Source organism: Trematomus bernacchii, unplaced genomic scaffold (genome assembly GCF_902827165.1).
Source record: "Trematomus bernacchii unplaced genomic scaffold, fTreBer1.1, whole genome shotgun sequence".
NCBI lineage: Eukaryota > Metazoa > Chordata > Actinopteri > Perciformes > Nototheniidae > Trematomus > Trematomus bernacchii.
Genome location: NW_022987656.1, coordinates 7,268,602 through 7,281,587, shown reverse-complemented (window position 1 = coordinate 7,281,587; position 12,986 = coordinate 7,268,602). Strand labels below are relative to the sequence as shown.

Here is a 12,986-nt window from a genome sequence, read left to right as displayed (position 1 = left end):
AAGCCCGGCCCCGAACAACGCTCCAGGCCGATCATACTGAAGTTTCACAACTTTGCCGACAAACAACTGGTTATGAATGCTGCCCGCAAGCTTGGTTCAGAGACGGGCCACCTCGCCCACACGGGTCCAAGGATTTCCTTCTTCAATGACTTCTCAGCGGCCGTGGTAAAAAAACGCAAAGCCTTCGATGAGATTAAATACCGGCTGAGGAAAAAGAGTATCGATTATGCGCTGATATACCCGGCAACGCTCAAGGTGATGATCAACGGCACGGAAAGGAGGTTCGATACACCGGGGGGTGCCGCGGCATTTGCTGAATCGCTTGATGGAACCAACTGAAACATATACCCCAATGCTGGACAATTCAGTTCTTGCAAAGAATAATAAGCGGGCACTGATAATTTGACTTGAGGAAGATGGGTATTGTTTTTGATACTGCTGGGGAAAACACTGCGGTGCGCAGACTGCTGATCCGCAGCTGGGACTTTTACGCGAGTGATGTTACTGCCTCTGATAACTGACTGGACTGTAACACCCGAGGTTGGAAAATTCGTCTTTGTGGTCTAATGTTGTGAAGTAAGTACTCACATAATTCCATGGCGTTGTTTTGATTTTGTTTCTTATTTAACTTGCCATGTTATGTTGCCGTGTGCGAAATGAAACTTGTTCTGTTTCTATGGATAGGCGTGAGTATAACGCTTGGTTTGTTCCATGGCTTTCGGCTGTGGGAAGGAGGAAGAGTGAGATTCCCTACACGCTTAGTAGGGACTTTTCCCCATTTCTGTTATGTGTTAGTTTAGTATTTTATGTGCTTTGTTTAGTTTATTGTGTTACACAGCTCAGTCACTATATCATTATGTTTATTGAGGAGATGGTGTCAGGACATTCCCAGTCATATAACTACATAAAAAGTTTAGATAATGGCAAATAAACTTAGGATTTGTACATGGAACATACGAGGGATTCATAGCCCCATAAAACGCAGAAAAGTATTTTCCTTTCTGCAGAAGGAAAATATAGACATTGCATTAGTCCAAGAAACTCACCTTGATGACACAGAACACTCAAGGCTTCAACATGGAGCATATGGGCAAATATTCTATTCATCATTTACAACTAGAAGTAGGGGTGTCGCTATACTTATTAAACGGAATCTGCCCTTTAAAATTGTAAAATGTATAAAAGATAAGAAGGGTCGGTATGTGATAATTAAGGGCAGTTTACAAGGGCAAGATATTCTTATTATGAATGTTTATCATCCGCCAGGTCACCCACCAGATACCGTTACTAATATGTTTATGGAACTTGCAGAAATGACAGCTGATACAGTCATTATAGGAGGTGATTTTAATTGTATAATGAACCCACTAATAGACAGGTTCCCCCATAGCACTAATGCTCCCTCTCGTCAAGCAAATGCTCTTCGTTCTATTTGCAAAGATTTTGGATTTGAGGATGTATGGAGGAACCTCCACCCCGCTAACAAGGAATATACTTTCTTCTCAGCTCCCCATGGGTGTCAGACTAGGCTTGACTATTTTTTTCTACCTAAAGCTGACATGCATTCCATACTATCTTGTGACATTGGGAGTATAATTATATCCGACCATGCCGCCGTGGTTATGGACTTAAAGCTTAAGAATCCAATAAACCAGCCTAGGCAGTGGAGACTGGATAGTGTTATACTGAAAGACAACACCTTTATATCCTATTTTATAACTGAATTTAAAGTATTCCTGTCGATTAACCTACCATCAACGGACAATCCATCACTTTTGTGGGAAACCTGCAAAGCCTATGCAAGAGGCCTGATTATATCTTATACATCCACTAAGAGGCGCCAAAAACGTAGAGAGCAAAATAACTTAGCAATTGAACTGACAGACAAGGAAAAAGCTTATATCAACTCACCATCACCTACTTTATGGGAAGAAATATCTGCCCTCAAATCAGCTATAAACTGTCTCCTTACTAAAGAGGCAGAGAAGAAAATTAGATATGTTAAGCAAAGGTTTTATGAACATGGTGATAAACCAGGGAAATGTCTAGCGTACCTTGCCAAAAAAAAAGCAGAGTCCCAGTCCATAGCTGCCATTGTTGATTCAGAAGGTAACAGGATATATGAAAATAGATTAATAAATGACTGCTTCAAAACATTTTACACTGATTTGTATTGTTCAGAGCAGACCAGTGACGCGCCTCATTTAATGGAGGACTTTTTTGCTAAGATTAATCTTCCAACAATATCAGAGGAACAAAGAAGCCTCCTTAATGGCCCAATCACAAAAGAGGAACTTATCAATGCCATTAAAAATCTCCAGAGTGGAAAGTCACCAGGACCAGATGGACTAACCTGTGAATTTTATAAAGAATTTAGCAGCCTGCTTCTAGAACCATTACTCGAAATGCTTAATCATTCATTTACTACGACAGAATTACCGCAGACTTTGAGAGAAGCAAACATATCTCTTATATTAAAAAAGGGGAAATGCCCAGAATCTTGTGCCTCCTACAGGCCAATAGCACTCTTGAATGTAGACCGGAAATTGCTTTCTAAGATTCTAGCAACTCGTTTGGAGGACCTTTTGCCTATACTAATTAGAGAGGACCAAACTGGTTTTATAAAAGGCCGTAATTCTACAAACAATGTAAGACGTCTTTTGAACGTTATACAGGCCTTTGAAAATGATTCTATAGATGGATTGGTGCTTTCCATGGATGCAGAGAAGGCATTTGACCGTGTAGAGTGGTCCTTCCTATTCTACACATTGGACAAATTTGGTCTTGGCAATAACTTTTTGAAATGGGTGAGAATACTGTACACCAACCCACAAGCGGCTGTTGTAACTAACGGATTAAGATCAGAGTACTTTCCAACACATAGAGGCACCAGGCAGGGCTGTCCACTGTCTCCTCTCCTCTTTGCGCTAGCCATTGAGCCACTGGCTGAGATCATTAGAGCCACGCCTTCCATACATGGCTTGCAGCTTGGAGAGATATGTCATAAAATAAGTTTATATGCGGACGACGTCATAGTGTTTTTATCCCAGCCTGAGATATCAGTCCCAGCTCTCATTGAGAGGGTAGATTGGTTTAGTAATTTTTCTGGGTATAAGATCAACTTAAATAAATCCGAAGCTATGCCTCTGGGTAGTCTTAGGACTATACCAAATACAATGCCATCCTTTCCTTTTAAATGGTCTCCATCCGGTTTTGTATATTTAGGTATATTTATTACCCCGTCATTTAATCAACTGTACAAAGCCAATTTTACTCCATTATTTGATAAGGTAAAACAAGATTTAGATCGCTGGACCTCACTCCCTATCTCCTGGCTTGGGCGAATAGCTCTGATTAAAATGAATGTATTACCCAGGTTGCTTTATCCCATTCAGATGATTCCTATTTTATTTTCAAACAGGGTGCTTAAGGATCTGAACAGCTGGCTTAGCTCTTTCATATGGAACAAACGTAGACCTAGACTAAAAATGTCGGTGCTGCAGCTGCCTGGCTCTATGGGTGGCTTAGACCTGCCAAATATTAAAGTGTATCAGCTCTGTGCTCACCTGACAGCAATATCTCAATGGATAAAGAATGATGTCTCTTCTACATGGTTGGATATTGAATCCTCATTATCAAAATGTGCTCTACAGGACTTACTGTATTTTGGGAGTTTTAAAAACATAAAAGAAAAATGTACCAACCCAATCACAATGAATGCTTTGAAAGCATGGCGCTCATCTCGCCGTATGGAAGGGAGGCTCAAATTGACTTCCATTTTCACCCCGATAACCAACAACCCAGACTTTTTGCCAGGAGTAATGGACCCTAGCTTTCAGCAGTGGCGTAACAAAGGCTTAACTAAATTGGGGCACTTGTTCAATGACAGTTGTCTCATGTCATTTGATCAATTGAGGACAAAGTATCAGCTCCCAAGACACGACTTCTTTCGTTTTTTGCAGATCAGGCATTATATCACCAAGAATACAACCCTTATAGATCACAGGGAAGTATCTGTCATTGAGAAATTCCTGTACCGTCAACCAGGGAGATTGTCTCTCAGTTTGTTTTATGAAGTATTGCGAGGCATGACTCCTAATAATACGCAAAGAGTCAAAGGGGCTTGGGAGAGGGAATTGTCAGTGACTATCGATGAGGAGACATGGGAAGATGTCTGGAATTATGCCAAAAAGATATCCATATGTGCCAGAGCAAAAGCAATACAATTGAGAATTATACACAGGATACATATATCCCCTAATCGCAGGCACTGTTTTAACCCCTCACTCTCCCCCATGTGTCTAAAATGTAAAACAGAAATAGGAACCCTGACCCATTGCTTCTGGTCATGCTGCAAACTTCAGAAATATTGGTCTGACATATTAGTTGAAATGGAGAAGATATTTCATAGACATTTAGATATGGACCCGCTGTCTTTGATTTTAGGTCTACCAGTCAAATCACTACCTACTGCTGCGAACAGAAGATTATATAATGTCCTTACTTTTGCTGCTAGGAAAAATATTTTATTACAGTGGATTAAGGATCAGGTCCCATCTCTCAAAGGCTGGCGCAACATTATATTTGAGTTGGTTCCCCTGGAATATCTCACAAATGTTTTACATGCCAAATCTGATCAGTTCTATAAAATCTGGCAGCCTTACTTAGATTTCCTTGGACCTGAATTGTCGGCTATTATTGTTAAAGGAACCTCATGAATCACCTGTCATCATAAATTCATCATCAATCATAAATGTGATACTCCTGTAACCACCTACATATGTGTATGTTTGAGACTGAGCTGTTTGTTTGTTTGTTTTTTGTAATTTTCTTTTTTTTTGTCTTTTTGCTTTGTAATTATGTACTTGTCATGTATGTGCTACGTCATTATTGTGTTGTGAAAATTGAAAAAATCAATAAATATATTGTTTAAAAAAACAAAACAAGGGTCCAACAAATCCTCTCCAAATTACCGTACAGCACAGAGGCACAGAAGGATGACGACAAAGGAGAGAGAGAATGCTCTAGCAATGTGAAGATCTTCAGTTCATTTCTATGAACGTGGCCCAGTGGCGCATGAAGCCAGAATGGCCTAACACTAGTGAACAAAAAGATCTGTTTATTTCTGGGTCAATGAAATGAATTAAAAAGTAAAAATAACACAATTCAGGTTTTTTTTATCCCAATGATTTCACAAACTGACATGGAAGTTGTTGTACCATTATTTGGCCACTACAGACATTTGCTCCAACAACTGCTGCATTTCCTGGAGGCTTGAAAATATAATTAATTTAAGAAAGTTGCACATTCTCTAGACAATGTCCTTATGACTTCGTAAGAGTCTGGCTGGCAATACAATAATTTGCAGTAATACTTATCACTATATATACAGTATCTTATTATATATTCATAATGTGCTCTCAGCCCCACTGCTTCTTCTTTGTCTCTTCTGAATCTTGTTTTCAGATACTGGGAGCACACGTCTCTTTTCTCCTCCACTTTGGGTTGAGCTTTCCCCAGTTTCTCAAGAAGCCTCAAACATTTCTCTCACACTGGCATGCTGCAGAATCATTATCCCCTGCAGGCTCCCACAATTATTCATCCAGTGTGCTCGCTGCAGACACAAGGGCTATATTTAGGTTTTTCCAAATGACCTCACTACTGACTGGCAGATACACATTTTGGTTATTAGAAGCTCAATACCTTGGTTTGGCATAAAAATACATACAACACATGTATGGGGTATTTGAAAGTAAGTTATTTTTACAGGCATGTCTGACTGATGGAGGAGGGCTATCCTCAATGGCAAAAATGTTGAAAGATGGCAGACCATTACAATCCAATTTGAAGTGATAAATTAGCATCAATTCAATTGAGTTTTTTGGGTACTTCATGTTATGCAAGTGCCAGTGCAGAGGAGCCTTGCACTGAATTTATTCTGCAGACTGCTACCAACATTACATGTTACTTGTTAGACGCTTTTTATCCAAAGCGACTTACATACTCAATACTGTGGACAATCCCCACAGGAAGTGTCTTGCCCAGGGACACAACGACATGCTGACTGCAGTGGGGTTTGAACCTGTGACCACCTGATCCGAAAACCAACCACACAACCACACAACCCACTGCACCACACGCCTCCCCCAACAAAGCTCATGATTGGACAAACCTTTCCAAAAGTTGTCGAGAGTATTTTTTATTTTCTCCTCTTCTCGTGTTTTGACGTCCTTTCCAAGAGTTATTAGCTGTTTTTATTTATATAGTCAGCTATTTAAATTTCCAATACTCAAGTAAGTCTTTGCCAGTGCCAATTCCGGATACAATCTGCCATCAGGATGACACCAAACCACGTTGAGGGTGAGATGCTGTAAACAGATACCATTGTCATTCTGAATGTCTGAAGCTTCAATCATAAAATAGGTGCTAACAAGTGACTAATTTAGACTGCTAAACATCATTTTGCCAACACAAGCCCGCCTTTATCGATGCTGATTTGCACCAATGCGAACGTAAAATAGTTCCTTAATAGCCTATCGATAGTTATTTACTTCTGGCAATTGAATTTACGCTTTAAAAATCACAAAGAGGTGTTAATATTAGGAAATGATCCTGCTGCACCAAACGTTTAAGTATCATAAACATGTGTTTGCCACAGATCTTTTCTGTGAAATTTCAAATTCCAATGGAAAAATCCCATCACCCAGATAAACAGAATGGTTTTGTATTTAGAAGGCCATCACTTACACAATGCTTGTAACAGACTTAAAAGCTCATTCAATGAGTGTTCTACTGGAGGACTCAGAAGTCTTTTGTTCTAGCTACACTCAAAAGATGCATCTTTTACCAGTCAATCATGTTTAAATAGCTCTGTATGATGATAATTGTTTGTTGTACGGTGTATTTGTTTCGTATTGTGAATAAGTCCCAGTACAAAACAAATACTGCTGGGAAAATATCTCAAAAGCATCTGTTTTTCTAAAGGAACCTTTATTCTGAAGAAGTAAAGGCGTGAACGAGGTCGGTTCAGTGAAGTTTTAATGATTGCCATTTTGAAACGGCAGAACTGCAACATCATCTCCTTCCTGACAAGTTCCTGCCTGACACATCTATTTTTACTGGGCGTCCACGCTCTTTGCACCTGCTTATAATTCATGCAGTGCTTCCTAATGTGTCCTGTCCAGGGATCCACGGCCCCAGAATATACAAGAAGGTTAGAAAATTATGAATATTCATGTCTTGAGGGGCTTTTAACGTCCTGACACTGTAACAGCTGAGTATGGGGAGGTGTAGCTGGACACTCAGCAGAGTGGAGGATCAAGGAGGAGCATCAGTGGATTTTTCTAGACTACCAAAGTCACACTTTTCTCTCAAGGTTTGCTTATGTGCACCTTCTTTATTTACTGCATAGTGTCCAATAAGTGTTAAGAAATGAAGACTCAGACTCATGGTGAAGACATGATGAAGACTCAGGCTCATGATGAAGACACGATAAAGACTCAGGCTCATGGTGAAGACATGATGAAGACTAGTGTTGATTTTGTCAGCTATTCTTTCATAGTCTTGGTCTTAGTCCTGTGTCAAATGTCCTTAGTTTTAGTCAGATTTAGTCACCTTCATCCTGTTTTTATTTAGTCAAGATTTAGTCGACTAAAAGTCTGAGCATTTTAGTCAAAGAAAACTAACTATTTTAGTCTACTTTTTGTCAATGAAAACTGTTGACATTTTAGTATTTATTAGTCATCAGATTATATTGAACATTTCAGTCAAGCTATTCTAGCCAAAACCAATAATTTGTCATTTTAGTCAAATTTATTTCACAATAAGCTTATCCTTATTTGATGAAATGGCCACGTAGCACCCCCACGCAGGCTCCGATCCAGAGCCAGTTTTGTGCAGACAGTCCTGCCCATCCAAACAACCAAACAAGCAGCAAGGACCAACATCTGGGAAGATGAATGGCAAAGACATGACACACAAGCTCTTGAATGGTTGGACAGAGGAATCACACCAACGGTAAGCCTCGCTAGTGGCCACGACCTTGGCTGGACAACCTGGAAGTCACTTAATAGACTGCGTGTGGAACAGGGGAGGTGCAAAGCACTGATGAAAGTGTGGAACTACACCACAGAAGACACGTGCAGCTGTGGATCAGTGCAGACAATGTCCCACCTACTGGAATGTGCCGATGCCCCCCCGGTGTAGTCCAGAAGACCTGGCAGAACCTACCCCATCAGCTGTGGCCTGTGCCCGATACTGGCAGAACGACATCTGAGATTGCTACGGACTCGAAGAAGAATTTGATGAAAAACACAGGTTGAATGATTAAGAATGCAGCTTTGCAGAGAGTAGCCTATCTGGTCAGGTTTGTGGTGTTTTTACCAGCTGTTTTATGGCCACATTGCTTCCCTTGTGATAAAGCAATGCATTCGCTTTTTTTCTCCGCCTCATTGTAGCGAAAATGGGCCCAAACATCACCTCGTTTCTTTCTCCCAAGATGTTGGGTGGCGTTAGACTTTTTCGTTGTCCGTCATTTTAACGGACAGGATTGTAACATTTCCGTCATAATCCACTATTACCCGTCGGGTCTGTACACAACTCGTCACTCACGTGTCGCTGCTCCCAAGCCCTGTTGTTGCCATTTTCCTTTCTGTTAAATAAGGTTTGTTAGACCCGAGTCTTAAAATCCCCACAATGCTTTGCGCACGGACCAATTTCCCCAAATCTGTGGCGGAAGATGTAAGGCGGTGCCTCTCATATGACGCACACTTGCTAGCCTGTTCCACTCTTCGTTTTCCGAATGCCAGGAAGTATTCTTGCCTCGCTTCTGAAGCAAGATGCTCGGCAGACATGTGCTACCAAGCAAGCGTACTCGCGATTGAGAAACACCCAAAGTGTGCCACTGGCCCCGTGTAATTCAAATGTACCGCGCGCAGCACAGACACACAACTGGTGCCCAGCCGCAGCACCGGAAATGTAACTGCTGGGGAAAAAAACTGACTATCAGATGTAACGTTATCTCTGATAATATTTCGTCTCCTCCTTTTTCGTCAACGAAAGTAAAGAGAGAGTTTGGCAACGTTTTTATTTAGTAAACTAAATGTTCATCTCGTCATTTTTCGTCAACGATATTGCATGTTGATATCGTTACAGTTATTGTTTACTGACGTCGGTGCCGTCTCGTCATCGTCTCGTCTTAGTCATGGAAAAAAAGGTTGTTGACGAACATATTTTGTCATAGTTTTAGTCAACAAAATGAACACTAGAAGACTCAGGCTCATGGTGAAGACATGATGAAGACTCAGGCTCATGATGAAGACTCAGGCTCATGGTGAAGACATGATGAAGACTCAGGCTCATGATGAAGACTCAGGCTCATGGTGAAGACATGATGAAGACTCAGGCTCATGATGAAGACATGATGAAGACTCAGGCTCATGGTGAAGACATGATGAAGACTCAGGCTCATGATGAAGACATGATGAAGACTCAGGCTCATGGTGAAAACATGATGAAGACTCAGGCTCATGATGAAGACTCAGGCTCATGATGAAGACATGATGAAGACTCAGGCTCATGATGAAGACATGATGAAGACTCAGGCTCATGATGAAGACATGATGAAGACTCAGGCTCGTGATGAAGACTCAGGCTCATGATGAAGACATGATGAAGACTCAGGCTCATGATGAAGACTCAGGCTCATGATGAAGACATGATGAAGACTCAGGCTCATGATGAAGACTCAGGCTCATGATGAAGACTCAGGCTCATGGTGAAATCAAATCAAATCAATTCAAGTTTTATTTATATAGCACATTTATAAACGATTTTTGGTCGAGCCAAAGTGCTGTACATATAATAAAAATATCCTACAGTAAAGACACTTTACAGCAAATACAACAGCACAGTTTGTTCAGAATATCAGTATGACAATACGACACCCTCTGTCCTTAGACCCTCACATCGTACAAGGAAAAACTTCCAGAGAAAAACCCCACAGTTTAAAGGGGAACATGGGAGAAACCTCAGGGAGAGCAACAGAGGAGGGATCCCTCTCCCAGGACGGACAGACGTGCAATAGATGCCGTGTGTAAATCAAAGAGATAATACATTTACAGCATAGGTAGTCCAAATGTTTGGAAATGCATGTGTCTATAATAAGAAGATGAATCCACGAGGATGTCAACAATCCTGTGGGAGCCATCAGGGAAGTAGTATGATGAGAGTCAGGCAGGACCGTCATGTGAAGACATGATGAAGACTCAGGCTCATGATGAAGACTCATGGTGAAGACATGATGAAGACTCAGGCTCATGATGAAGACTCATGGTGAAGACATGATGAAGACTCAGGCTCATGATGAAGACTCATGGTGAAGACATGATGAAGACTCAGGCTCATGATGAAGACTCATGGTGAAGACATGATGAAGACTCAGGCTCATGATGAAGACTCATGGTGAAGACATGATGAAGACTCAGGCTCATGATGAAGACTCATGGTGAAGACATGATGAAGACTCAGACTCATGGTGAAGACATGGTGAAGACTCAGACTCATGATGAAGACTCAGACTCATGATGAAGACATGATGAAGATTCAGACTCATGATGAAGACATGATGAAGACTCAGACTCATGATGAAGTCTCATGGTGAAGACATGATGAAGACTCAGGCTCATGATGAAGACTCATGGTGAAGACATGATGAAGACTCAGGCTCATGATGAAGACTCAGACTCATGATGAAGACTCAGACTCATGGTAAAGACTCAGACTCATGATGAAGACTCAGACTCATGATGAAGACATGATGAAGACTCAGACTCATGATGAAGACATGATGAAGACTCAGACTCTTGGTGAAGACTCAGGCTCATGATAAAGACTCAGGCTCATGATGAAGACTCAGGCTCATGATGAAGACATGATGAAGACTCAGGCTCATGGTGAAGACATGATGAAGTCTCAGGCTCATGATGAAGACTCAGGCTCATGATGAAGACATGATGAAGACTCAGGCTCATGGTGAAGACATGATGAAGACTCAGGCTCATGATGAAGACATGATGAAGTCTCAGGCTCATGATGAAGACTCAGGCTCCTGATGAAGACTCAGGCTCATGATGAAGACTCAGGCTCATGGTGAAGACATGATGAAGACTCAGGCTCATGATGAAGACATGATGAAGACTCAGGCTCATGGTGAAGACATGATGAAGTCTCAGGCTCATGATGAAGACTCAGGCTCATGATGAAGTCTCAGGCTCATGATGAAGACTCAGGCTCCTGATGAAGACTCAGGCTCATGATGAAGACTCAGGCTCATGATGAAGACATGATGAAGCTCTTGGCACAATCCTTGTCGTTCACAACAGTCCTGAAGCCAACAAAGGAAAGGTTGAAAATGTTGTCGGTAGAAACCTGAACCGGGGAGGAAGCTATCGATGAAAACGTTGTCGCCAAGTTTAGAGTTTACTTACTAGCTTTTTTTGTATTTTTCAACCACCTTTTACAGCATTCATCAGTTTGCTAACTCAGACATTGCTAAATCAACAGACCACCTGAAGCATCCTATAGTACAGGATCCCATATACTGTTGTAGTCGGATTTAATCCAGTTAATGTTCTGCCATGTGAGATGTGATGTGATTTAATATAATGTAGTAAAATATAATCAATGTATTCAGTTTACTATCTCATTTTCAAAGTAGAAACTGTGTGTGTAACAAGGATTTAAAAAATAAATTGGTCTTTGAAACTTCAGAGGTAAGTGTTTCAAAAGTTAGGCTAAGTCTTTCAAATAACGTAACATTTGACACCATAGAAAACATTAGAACAAGGATATGTGGGCCACAGCACAACCAATGTCTCTTTCCCCCTTGGGAGTCCAAGTGTTTGCTACGTAAAACTTAACTGCAGCAAGTTTTTATTGCCTTGTTTTTACCTGTGAAGATCCCTATACCTACTCAACTGTTCTGAACCTAAGATGTTGGTGGGGAGGTCCTGTTTTCTTTTTGCCAATCCTGGGTCTTTTTTCCTCCAACAATAAGTTATTAAAATACATTTGACATCATCTTACTCCCTTGTGATATTTCCCAGGTGATGGCCAACGATGTGTGATTGTGTGTTTAATGTTAGGCACCTTGTATGGCAGCCTCTTTCTCTGTATGAATGTGTTGAGAGGTGAACGCTGACTTATAGTATATTCAATAGCTCAGTAATTTAAAACTGAAAAAGTGTTATATAAGTGCAGTTTATTTTGCCAATGTCTTAACCCTAACCCTAGATGGTTGTAGTGGTTTGCTGGGATGTGGTTTATTGTGTGTTCAAACTAATGAGTATAATGACTGACCTCACTATTCTGAGCCCAGACTGAGCTGTGTGAGGCTGCGCACTAAACAACCACAGCCTCACTCTCACTAAGAACTGTTCATGGCTCTCATCAACACAGAGCCCAGAATTACATTCAAAAATAATGAATGAGTCAATCTTTGATTTACTCATAAACAGTGCTGGGCAAGTTACTTCCAAAATGTAATACAATACATATTTTTTAAGTAATAAGTTGAATTACAATATTACTGTCTCTGAAATGTAATGAGTTACACTACTTTTATATTACTTTTGAGTTACTTTACCAAAATAACCGCAAAAGAATGGCTAGGTATTTGAAATGCTAAAATGTAGTTTAGTGCAGCTCATTATACATCCAGTGAAGGGCGATGTGGTATAGCATAACAACTGTGTAGGCCCTTAAGGCTACTAACAACTTGTATTACACGGCTTAGTTGAATACTGGATTCTGATTGTACATTCTTAACATGTGACACGGTGTTAATACAGTAGTAAAGACCACTGTCAAGGACTATAATGAAGGTCGCTAAGGAGGATCAAGAAAGAGAAAGAAAAAGAGGTTAAAAGACGTCAGATAAATCACCAGAAGAAGGCAGAGAGGAAGTAAACAATAACAGGAACACGGAA

General features: G+C 40.7%; 1 protein-coding gene across 2 annotated transcripts in view; it reads left to right on the top strand.

Annotated features, from left to right (window-relative positions):
* Positions 1-12,986, top strand: part of gabrb1 (gamma-aminobutyric acid type A receptor subunit beta1) — a 72,617-nt gene that overhangs the window by 44,920 nt on the left and 14,711 nt on the right. The gene's annotated exons all lie outside the window — the stretch shown is intronic.